General features: G+C 37.8%; 1 protein-coding gene across 7 annotated transcripts in view; it reads right to left on the reverse strand.

Annotated features, from left to right (window-relative positions):
* Isha (Insulator su(Hw) mRNA adaptor) overlaps positions 1–13067 on the reverse strand; it is a 402024-nt gene that overhangs the window by 278984 nt on the left and 109973 nt on the right. The gene's annotated exons all lie outside the window — the stretch shown is intronic.

Consider the following 13067-nt stretch of genomic DNA (forward strand, 5'->3'; position numbering starts at 1 on the left):
ATGCATTACCATTGGTGGGGGGAGCTTAGAGTCGCATAGAGGAAACTTATTTTAGCTTTACTTACACAAGTTAACGGACATTTGCATAAATTTGGCAGTTGAAAATCCAAGTCTATGGATTTCGTCATCTATTTCACTAGATTCTTTCAAAACTTCTGTTGCAAGAGAACTAACATGTATATCACACTTGAACATGGCATTCGAAAGTTTAATGACCAAAAATGTTAACTTCAGATAATATTATACGAAATAAGGAATTAGCCACAACAATGCATGTCTGTCTGTCTGTCTGTCTACCCCTTAGTCCTGTTTCTTGATACGGGGCCAGGGATGAGGAAAGATGAAATTATGCAGCATTTTTTTATGGTTCCCTTCCTCACGCCAACCTCAGTTGAGTAAGTAATGAAGATGAAATTAATAATGGTGAATGAAATTTGGTAAGGAGGTGAAAGGAATCAACTGTTGCCTATAAATACGACCTTTAGTTGCCTGGAAGTGAAAATGGCAAATCATAGAAAACCGTTTTCGGGACAGCGAACAGTGGGGTTCAAACCAATGTGTTTCCCAAATGAAGAATTTGGCTCTATAGCCGTAGAATGTTGACATGCATTCCCACTTCACTCGATAAAGAAATTATAACAATAAGGTTAAGTATCTTATGTTATATGTTTTTAAAATTATTCCGAAGTATTACCTCAAAGAATAAATAAATGAATAAAAATTGTTTAGTAAAGGGTATATTTAATACCTCATTACATTTTGTTGCTCCTATTATTATAAGTGATAACAATGTGTTTCAAATAATTCTTATACTGATGCATATGATTTCAGCACACATACAAACTCTTTCTTCTCTTCTGTATAAGAAAGAGTTTCACGAGAGAGAGATTTATTAAAGAAATAAATCGTCCGTCCTCCAATGAGGGTGACCATTTGGATCCGGAATACAGTTTCAATTCCAATGGAGTTTAAAAATATCAAGAAATGAAGATTTAATCGTTGAAGCTGTTATCTTCTTTTTTCCCGGGGTTAGTGGGGGAGAAATGTCAATCACGTTCTCAGGTACAGATGGAAGTGAATGATTTGCAGAGAGTCCCTCAGTATCTGTATTACCATTTTTTCTAACTCGCAGAATGGAACTTTCAAGTTTTGTAGGAAGTTCGATGTCTGACCAGGAAGGGCGCCTCTTCCTCCGAATAGCAGGCCTCTGACAATCCACCGATCGATAGGTATTTTATACTTAGATGAAAGGTAAGGCAAGCATGGAATATAAATGGCTTGCTTTTCTAGGTCCACATCCCGAGCCTGATCCAGGTCCCTTTCAAAGCGAATGGTGGGATCTAAGACCATCGCTTTCATGTCCTCTCTGTTGATGGCTACGATGTCCGCCCTCCGATTAGTCATCGGTAGAGACGCAGTGAACCTCCTCGTGCACCTCCCATTCACGCTGTCTCAAGCCTTGAGCAATCGACGATCTTACACGGTGGCGGCGGTGGTTGCGCATTAGTTCAGTGCTCCGGCAGAATCCCAGCACATGTCCAAGGGTTTCTGTCTCGTTGCAGCCATTTTGGCGGCAACAGGTTGTGTTGAATGACCTACCGGGAACCGACCTGACTGCGGTGAGGTTGCATGTCATCTTCACTGCATTCCTGTATTCAGGAGGACAGAGGTGATTTATGAGTCATCCAGGAGTTTGCTTTCGGGCAGTCTGAATATAACAAACACTACTCCTTTTCCTTTATGTGGTAGCTGACACCACGACTGAAAGGATTGGTATGCTCATACATTCTGTTCCCATGTGTTTCCCGTGATTTATGTATTATGTAGAATTGTAGAAAATGAGTTCTAACATGGAAATAAAGCATTTCCCGACTCATGGCTATGTAAAATATGTTCTTCTATGTGTGAGGAATATGTCCTGAAAGTTGACGATACCTTATTGTTACAGCCTATATGTACTTAACACGACCTGACCTGAATGACTCATAACAGATATCTAGCATACCTGAGGCAGTCAGTATATAACATTTGTAACTTAACTATCAGCGATGTCTTTAGATACACATACATAAATTTGAGAGTAGTTAAATGAGCTATGGAAGTTTCCAAGGTCGATTTTACATACCTCAGACTTGTTTTCCAGCACCCGCCTCTAGACAAACTATTACTCTACTTTCACAGCCAAAAGTTTTTCAGATTGAGAGATCACTTGGGTTTACACTGTGTTTTCTCTTCTTGATATCTTTTTTTTAACTTAAGGAAGAGTATGTTTTGAGTAGAATATTATCTGGGTCTTGGGCTGTACAGTCAGCATACTGGCTTTTGATTCAGAGGGTCCCAGGTTCAATTCAAGGCCAGATATTTTATCTGCATCTCATTAATTTCTCTGGTTCTGGAACTAGGTATTTGTATTCATCTTAATGTACTTCTATTCATCTACACACAGCACACCACAATACCCACCATCTCAGAAACGTACAACAGTGAACAAATCCATTCACATAGGGTTGAGACCAGGAAGGGCAACTGACTGTAAATCATCATCATCATCGTCGCACTCCAGTCACCTGGGTGTGGTTAACAAGTCTCCTCCACTCCTTTCTGTCCTTCCACTTTTCCTGCTCCATTACTTCTGCCACATCCAGTCGAGCTTATCTAATGTCCTTCCAAATCTGATCCATCCACATTCTGTCTTCCAACTGGTCTCTTTCCCTTAACTTCTCTTTCCAATTAACTTCTTGCTACCTGTTCCTTTCCATTCTTTTTACATGTCCGAACCATCTCAGTCTTGCCTTCTGTACGTTCTGTACTAATGGTTCTATATTTAGATCATCTCTGATTTTAATATTTTTTTTGGATTCTATTTTTTCTTGTTCTTTTTAAACGATGTTCTTAAAAATTTCATTTCTATCGCTTGGATCTATCTTGTCTCTTATTAGTTACCAGTGTTTCTAGTCAATATATTATAATTGGTATGAAGTACTGTTTATATAATGTTAAATTCGTTCTCTTGGGTACTTTGTCATCCCATAAAAGCTCTTTGACTTGATAAAATGTTGTACCTTTACTTAGCCTGTTATTAATTTCAGGGTTGATTTCATTACTTCCATTAATAATGCTACCCAGATATGTAAACTGTTCTACATTCTCTAACCGTTCTCCGTCTATGTTCATTTAGCTTCTCTTTTTCTCTTTTCCACAGTGCATGACTGGTTTTCTTTTTACTAATTACCATTCGAAACTCCTTCAGATATTCATTCCAATGTCCAGTCTCCTCTGTACTTCCTTTTCTCCCTTTCCCCAAATCACCTCATCATCTGCAAATACCAAAGCATTCACTTCATCACTACTGATACTCTGTTTTACACGTTTTATGATTTCATCCATCAATATAATAAACAATAATGGTGACAGTGCACTTCCTTGTTTGATAATTTTTTTTGTATAAAATGTTTCACAGTCACCACTTCCCACTTGTACACTGCTTTTACTCTCATGATACAACATTTTTATCTTGTTAATTAATGATTTTTGGTACATTCCTTTTCTGTAGGCATTCCCATAAGTTTTCTCTTAAATGTATCATAAGCTTTTGCCAAATCCAAAACCACGAAGATGATTTCCTGATTCCTTTCTAGATGTTTTTCCATTTTTTTCACACTGTAAATATCAAGTCTATAGTTGGTCCATTCAGTCTAAAGCCATATTGTTCTTCCTCTAACTGTGTTTCTATTACATCTCTCAATCTTTTGTCTACGACTTTCTCCATTATTTTCAGCCCATGTGATAAAAGGGTTATACCTTCATAATTTTAACATTTCTTCCTAATTCCTTTTTTGAACAATGGTACAATGCTTCCTTGTTGCCAATCTTCAGGTATCCTTTCATCCTTCCATATGTCATTGAGGGCTCGGTACAGCCACTGTAGTACAATGCTTCCTGCTGCCTTAGTCATATCAGCACTGAATTAGTCTTTTCCACTTGCTTTACCTTTGGTCTTTGCTTTCACTGCCCTTTCAAAGTTCCAACCATGTTGTTGGGTTCTCTTCTTTTTCTCCATCCATTATTTCCTTTTTCTTATCTCCTTCTTCCTCTGAACAGTCATCCTCATTATAGAGTTTTTCAAAATATTTTGCCATCAACTTCTGAAGACCCAGTAGGTCATGTAATATAGACCCATCTTCTCTCTCTAATGCCTTGATTTTTCTTGATTTATTCTTTTCAATTTTATTACTCTGTATAACAGTTTCAGATTTCCTCGACTATCTTGCTCAATTTTGTTTGTAAATTCTCCCCAACATTTCTCCTTTTCTTCCTTGATACTCCTCTTTACTTGTAGTTTCAATCTTTGTACTCCACAAGTAACCTACCTTATTCTCATCCCTCTGATACGTTTTTTGCTTTTCCTTATCCATTTTTTTCTTCACCTTGTTCCTTTCTTTTAGTTATTTTTTTATTTTGTCTATCCACCACCGTGTCTCCTATCCCTTAACCTTCGATTTTGTTTTCCTGTATACCTCAATTGCTGTTTCCACAAATGTCTGTCTTAAATTGTCCCACTCTTCTTCTCCACCTCCTATTTCCATGTTAGGCAACTTCCTTTTTATCCAATCTTTGAAAGCCATTCTTTTATCCTCCTCCTCCTCCTCCAATTCCCAAATCCTGATCTTTGGTTTCTTCTTCTGTACAATTTTAGGGATTTTCACTTGTTTTAATTCCACAATGAATAATCTATGATCACCTTCCATACTTTCACTGGGAATTATCTTAGTATTCATGACGTATCTTCCCCATTCTCGGTCTGTTATTATAAAATCGATGTGTGTTCCATACTGTCCATCAAAACTATATCGGCTGATCTTATGGCTATTCCTCTTTATAAACCACGTGTTCTTTATTATCAGGTTATCTCTGATATAAAGTCCAACAGTTTCTCTCCATCTTCATTTCTACCACCATACCCATGTGGGCTCAGAACATTCTCATATCCCATTCTATTAGTTCCGATATGTGCATTTATAGAGGGTTTATTTTTTGGTGAAATAAAACTGTTGATTTCGGTGTTAAAACTTACACTATTTCAGTAGGTATTTCGTGAAATAAATTGTTATACTGATCGATGTTTCCTGTGAAATCTTCCTTGTAGTAGCGTATGGGGTAAATGTAACTAACTTTGTGATAAGGGGTTTTAAAGTAAACTCTTGTAATGTATCATTGTTATTAAATCTTAGAAAAACCAAATATGCAAATTGTTATAGAAATAAATATATAAATCACTGATCCTTCGAAATGAAGTTAGGTGATCTGCCCTGTGATATAGATTTATACATGGCCTACATTTTTAGACGTTGAATTACTTGTCTCCAAAGTACAAACTAAGCATGGTTTCAACATTATCAGGATGCAGAGTTGTGCAACAGTCAGACTGTGTCTTTGTGTGAGCAGAGAGGCTCCTCTCGCTGACCACATTAGATCGGAAACCATAAAGCTTGCGAACACTTGGATGCAAATTCACTGTGGTCTTTTATAAAACCTCCTAAAACTTCGCTAACACTGTCTCCTTTCACTTCCTCAACCTGATGTGCTTTCACTGCATTTTTCAACGTCATATAGCTCTGGAAGATGTTCATGGATATGCTCTTTTTCCCCCGGTCGGGGCTGAGTAGCTCAGATGGTTAAAGCGCTGGCTTTCTGACCCCAATTTGACAAGTTCGATCCTGGCTCAGTCCGGTGGTATTTGAAGGAGTTCAAATACGTCAGCCTCGTGTCACTAGTTTACTGGCACGTAAAAGAACTCCTGCGGGACAACATTCCGGTATCTCGGCATCTCCGGAAAACATAAAAGTGGTTAGTGGGACATAAAAACAATAACATTATTGCTACTCAAACCGGCGATTTATTTACAATAGGCATACCAATACCATCATATTTTACAGTAAAGACAGTATTATTTATCTTTCCTTTAATATTAATTCTCTTCCTCATGCCAGGATTATTCTATTTTTCTAGAGGCATGTTGGCTTGCATGAATGCTTTTTTTGTATCTATTACAAATTGCTCTCTATAATTTTTTTAACACCTATCCAATCTGTAAAGTATCACCGATTGTTATTTGCTGCTTGAAATTATGTTCATTTGCTTCATTCTGATTATCTGCACTGTATATCGTACGTTTCAACTTTACGAATATTACCGGTACACTACTGATACATTAGAATCTACTTGCAGCGTCAAATACATAGAACCCCTCACTTGTATTCTTCGGCCCTCGAAAAACCTGTTGCGACATCAGTTTTCGGCATTTTTATACTTAAATGTTGGACATTTGCCAATAAAGGTTCGTAAGTAACGAACTCTCATTGCGCACTGCTGTATCTATGACCGGTCTTGTATCTTGTTAGACCACAACGCTATTTGCTGTAATCAATAACAGATATTGATTTTTATCGACTGCCTTAGAGATCAAGAAGTTAATATAAAGAACCACCTAATCGATTAGGTGGTTTTTTATATTAACTTTTTGATTATACTCATCGATACGGTCATGAAAGGGACTTGTAATGCCTTAGAGATCGCGGTACTGAATACACATACTTTAGATACACAGTGCGTACTGCGCTTTGTGTGCATTTGTGTGGGGAATATACAGCGCTATCAAGCAAATGAGAATGAAACTACGATAGTCAAGTTCTCAGAAGCATTTAAACCTTTATTGGAGAGCTCTTCCGGTGCCATTTCACACTTTTCGCACCAAATGGTGTATATTCCGCAAGTTCATTTTGCTAAAATACGGTATTTTTAGTACCTGGGAAGTCATATATAGACAAGAAAGGAGATATCAAAAGAACTTGTGCATATCGTTATTACCAAAAAATACGGCCCCTAGGCATTTAAATCTCCCATTATCATGATCAAATCTCCAACAATGTGTTTCCAGTTCATTGAGGAAATCTTTTTCTTCCACGCTACATCCTGTCTGTGGAGCATACACCTACCGTCTTACTAATAAACGGTGTATAACGTTTATACAAGGTTTATACACCGTTTATGTGAAATTCGTTACTAATAAACCGCGTATAAGCCTCCCGTGTATACATCTGTTATAGTTATTCATTGAAATGCTTATACAGACCAGGACCCTTGTATAAGCGCTGTATAGCAGCGAGTAGCGGAAAATCAAACGAGTGAGCAGTTTATTTTCATGGTATTTATTGTCTACAGTAATATAATCGCGGTGAAATATTCGACTTATCCATTTAACATGAACACACATTGAAAGAATGGATGATGACGTTGATAATCTTCACGGTATTTTAAACATAGAAGACATACACCATTCAGAGGTTATGGAGGCTAGACATCTTCATAAAGTAAAACACTTTAAAGAGACGGAATGACAATGAATGACTATAAAAGAAATGATGGTTGGGCGTATTTTTGGGTAATAATGTGTTACTGCTTAATAGACCTTTGAAATTGTGAATTTATTATACATTTTCTGCCTCTACAAAGATCTTTATCAAATTTGAGTACCGTAAAAAAGGACATATTCCTCGACATAAAAAATGGTATAACTTAAAAACCGTACGTAATATGATTTCCAAACTTTATACCTGAATACGCAGAAATATGATGTATAAATGCCTAATAGAAACTTTTTTGATCAAACCTTTCTTTTAAGCTACAGAAAAGTTTTTCCTTTCTCCTGAAAAGTAAGGAGTTTGGAATTTGTACATTTTTCAACTCGCCGATTCAATTACAATTGCTTACGTTTTCCGCACTGTCCCAGATAGGAGCTTTTCATCTTTTCATAAGCTTTTCCATTTCTTTTTTGGCGTTCATTACACAAGCAAGCTGAAGAAATGTTGATATTAATATAAGCTCATTTCCAGCTGTCTCACGGAATGACAATGAATAACGATAAAAGAAATGATGGTTGGGCGTATTTTTGGGTAATAATGTGTTACTCCTTAATAGACTTTTGAAATTGTGAATTTATTATACATTTTCTGCCTCTACAAAGATCTTTATCAAATTTGAGTACCCTAAAAAGGGACATATTCCTCGACATAAAAAATAGTATAACTTGAAAACCGTACGTATTATGATTTCCATACTTTGTACATGAATACGCAGAAATATGATGTTAAAATGCCTAATAGAAACTTTTTTGATCAAACCTTTCGTTTAGCTACAAAACAGGTTTTCCTTTCTCCTGAAAAGTAAGGATTTTGGAATGTGTACATTTTTCAACTCTACGATTCAATTACAATTGCTTACGTTTTCCGTACTATCCCAGTTAGGAGCTATTGATCTTTCTTAGGCTTTTCCATTTATTTTTTGGCGTTCATTACACAAGCAAGCTGAAGAAATGTTGATATCAGTATAAGCCAATTTCCAGTTGACTCACTTTGTGTTGCCAATGCCTTTTCGATATGCCGTGCTACTGCGCGACTTTCTGGAAAGTTTTGCCTGTAGATAACCAGCACAAGCAATCATAAAGGTGGTGAACGTGCGAAAAACGCCAGTGAACTCCAGGAAGAGATCCTTACGCCTTGGAACGAGTGTATACGTGCTGTATAGTAATACAATGCGTATACCACGTTTATTAGTAAGAAAAAAAAAGAAAAGAAATAAAACGCTTATACAGGGTTTATTCACTATATACTATACAAGTGTTAAACAACTGTATAAGGACTTTTTATTAGTAAGACCGCTATACTATCTTCAGTAGTTCCTTGTTTACATGTATGTGCATTTTTATAATTCTTTCATTTACATACTCAACTTCAGCTATTGGTTCAACATTCTGATTCACTACAAATCTCACTCCATTTCTTTTCTCTTTACTGTTACCAATCCAGTACAAGGTGTACCCCTTTCTTAGTATCTCCATTCCTTTCCCTTTCCATTATACTTTACTTAATCCCAGGATGTCAAGTTTTCGTCTCTCCATTAGGTCAATCAATTTTCCTTTCCATTCATTGTTAAAATATGTATTGTTCCAAATCAGGTTTTGTTCTCTGATCTACCACTTGCATGAACATCAGCATTACCATCATACTGTGCAACCGAGCTCGATAGCTGCAGTCGCTTAAGTGCGGCCAGTATCCAGTATTCTGGAGATTGTGGGTTCGAGCCCCACTGTCGGCTGCCCTGAAGATGGTTTTCCGTGGTTTCCCATTTTCACACCAGGCAAATGCTGGGGCTGTACCTTAATTAAGGCCACGGCCGCTTCCTTCCACTTCCTAGGCCTTTCCTATCCCATCGTCGCCATAAGACCTATCTGAGTCGGTGCGACGTAAAGCAAATAGCATACTGTGCAAATGTAGCCAGAGACTTGTCAATTCCATTTCCATTTTTAAACTTCCATCCGAGGCTTGTAGTACACAGTAGTTGAAAGCAAGTACAAATTTACTCATCTGCTGACCTGCTAAGCCTAATGTATCTGAGGATTTTCTTTCGGGGTTTACTCCCTTAGCCTTTGAAGATTCCTCTTCTCCACAAGGCAGTGGTTTCCTCTTCCAATTTTCCCCTGAAAGGGTGGGTTGCCTCATCCACCATCTTCACCATTCCAAAGGTCTCCTTCTCTGCTAAGGTCTTCACCCGTAACCCTGGGCATGGGTTCCACGTTATTCCCTGTGAGACTGTAAAACTGGGCCAAATCCATACCCTGTGCCAACCACAATAAAGTTGGAGAGAAGACCAGGAAAAAAGAAGAATGCTGTATTGAGCTAAATATTATAGCATCCAGTTTTGATGAAATGGAAATAACAAACATCCTTTTAACTACTTCTGACAGTTTTCAGACATACCGAGGTGCTGGAATTTTGTACCACAGGAGTTCTTTTATGTGCCTCCAATGAAGCTGACGTATTTCAGCACCTTCAAATACCAACAAACTGAGCCAGGGTCGAACCTGCCAAGTTGGAGTCCGATGGTGAGTGCCTCAACCATCTGAGCCACTTAGCCCGACCAAAGGGTTTTTTTTGTATTTAGGATGCAGAACGTAATTCACATTTTATGCAAGTCAAATTTGTACATTACTTCACTGCATATTCATTAATGTAAAAAACCCTGGTATTCCAATCCAGATCATTAATGGACAAAGACTACATATGCAAAACAAGAACTGGCAAATCAAAATATGAAAACATCTATGTGTAGCAATGAAAGGAAACAAGCATTCTTATAGTTTTACGCGACTTGATATCATGATCGCAGTCCTGGGCCCTACTCCAACAGCTTAAATGGAAGACCTACAGAACTGTAGTGCACCCAGTCACCCTCTATGGGTTAGAACGTTGGCCAACAACAGGAAAGCACAAGCAGGTTCTGCATGTGATGGAAATGTGAATGCTCCAGCGGGTCTTGAACTAACGCAATTTGACGATTCCTGAACAAAGACATTCGACTAAGGATAGGAGTTGTGACAAATGGGGCGAAACTGCAGAAATCAGGCCTAGGTGGTATGGACATGTGGTACGCAGCAATGATAACTGTGTGGCAAGGACAGCCATACACCTTGACCCTAGAGGACAGAGACCTTGTAGTAGACCCAAGAAGCAGTGAATGGATCGTATCAGGGATCACCCGGAATGCCTTGGATCAGCCCAAATTGAGACGGATGTACCAATAAGCAGACCCCGCCATTGTGAGGGAATAATTTGAAGAAAAAGAAGAGCCATGGGCCCTACTCTTTTGTGTGGTATCTGAACCTCAGGGCTTTCATTTAAAAAATCCTGCGCAGGGTAACCAGACGTTTGACTTTTGGAGGGCACATCCCTCCTTCTTTAGGCCTTGACCTCCCAATCTCCACGCATTTCAAAACACACCCAAATGTTTGGAATTTAAAAATATATGACTATTGAGACTGAACTTTTCATGGCATGCCATTTCTCGACCTTCACGAGAAAAGAAATTATATTTATATATTTAGTTTGATACTCTTGCCCCTAGACCCACTATACTGTAAATGTTGTCAAATTTACCAATGGGGGGGGTCCGCTATCAGGTTTCTTAGCCAATATTTATTTAAATAACCTTGAGAAAACTATCTTGGATATACATCAGAAACAAATAAAATTATGGGTCCGTTATGTTGACGACACAGTAGTATTTTTAAATGGAGACCACATTATTCCCGAAACACTTCTGGGTTGTTTAATTTGCTTGACTGCAACATCAAATTCACAATGGAAAAAAAAAAAAAAAAAAGAGATAAAAAGTTAAATTTCTTGGACCTCACATTAACAAAAGCCAAGAACAGGATAGATTTCGATATTTTTAGGAAACCCACACAGTTCATTACCACCGTCAAAAAAAAAACTCCAACCACGCAGGAACTCACTAACAAGCAGCTTGCAACAGCTATATTAATAGATTATTAAAAATTCCCATGAGTAATGAAAACACACTGAAAGAAATTAGAATTATAAAACAAATTGCTATAGCAAATGGCTACAACCCAGAAATGATAGACAAAATCATACGTAAAAAAGAAAATTGAGAAAAAAAGAAAAACCATGAGAAAAGAAAGGAAATCTCTGAACGTAGTAAATTTGTAACATTTATGCATTTTGGAAATCAAGTTTTTAAAATCGCTAATATATTTAAGAAATTTCAACTCAAAACAGCATTTAGAACCAGGAATAAAATATCAAACATATATATAATGCACACAGTATCAATGAAAAGGATATCTACACCAATTCGGGAGTACATAGGCTCAATTGTGGCGACTGTAAAATGTTTTATATAGGAAGAACTGGGCGAATCTTAAATTAAAGATATCAAGAACATTTTAAGGCAATAAAGTACAACAAATATTCAGCTTTTGCGGAACACATTATAACAATAACCATAGCTTTTAGGGATGAAAAAGGATATGAAATTATTTTTAAATATAATTGGTAAGGTAAGGGTTATTCTGCCCGAAGGCAGGTCCGAACCTCTGCAGAGGTGTTCTGCAGCCGGAGTTTACGTGCAGTAGGGTGGCCAGTTCCTTTCCGCTCCTCCATTCCCTTACCCCCCACCAACAGCGCGTGGCAACCCATCCAACTCCTGACCACGCCCAATGTTGCTTAACTTCGGAGATCTCACGGGATCCGGTGTTTCAACACGGCTACGGCCGCTGGCTTAAACGTAATTATGGATTTGAATTAAATACCCGTGAAAACATTTAGATATTCTTGGGCGAGACAAGGGATGATAAAGATGTTTATTCCCATAGGGAACCTGAAATATTTGTTCCGAATGAGTAATTTTATATACCAATATAGTTGGCCCGTTATTGGACATAATAAATTTTCCAGCAAACTCATTCCTGGTTGCCAGCATTTCGCCCCAGTGTGCGAAGTTTGGCTAATCAGTTGGTAAATAGCATACCTACCAAGATGCATGGCTAGTGCATACCGTGGAGGCCGCTACATAGGCTACCTGGAGCCACCGGCAGCGCCAATGCACTATGAGAGACTGTGTCTCATTTTCAAAAATTGATGCCTGCCTGGCTATCGGATGATAAAGATTTTGATTCCCACAGGGAACCTGAAATATTTCATGGAATGAGTAAATTTATAATACACTAGAGCCCCGTTAATCCGAAAGTCCGGTTAATCTGAACTGAAATATTCAATTTTTAAAAAATCCTCCTCATTGAAATGAAAGAACATATTATAGAATGAAGATTTACTTGCATTTTATTAGTCATTTTTTTACTAGAATAACTTAATGTAAACATAATTACACATCATAAACCATCAATCACTGGTCGTTTATCGAATATAGACACTGATTTTAATAATCTACCTTTAATTCCATAGTCCCCCAGTACGGCGAACATCCTTTCCCTCTGTACCCTGTCATATGCTTTCTCTAGAACTACGAAATATAAACACAACTGCCTATTCCTCTCGTAGCATTTTTCAATTACCTGGCGCATACTGAAAATCTGATCCTGACAGCCTCTCTGTGGTCTGAAACCACACTGGTTTTCATCCAACTTCCTCTCAACAACTGATCGCACCCTCCCTTCCAAGATGCCAGTGAATACTTTGCCTGGTATACTA

This window comes from Anabrus simplex, chromosome 13 (genome assembly GCF_040414725.1).
Source record: "Anabrus simplex isolate iqAnaSimp1 chromosome 13, ASM4041472v1, whole genome shotgun sequence".
Classification (NCBI taxonomy): domain Eukaryota; kingdom Metazoa; phylum Arthropoda; class Insecta; order Orthoptera; family Tettigoniidae; genus Anabrus; species Anabrus simplex.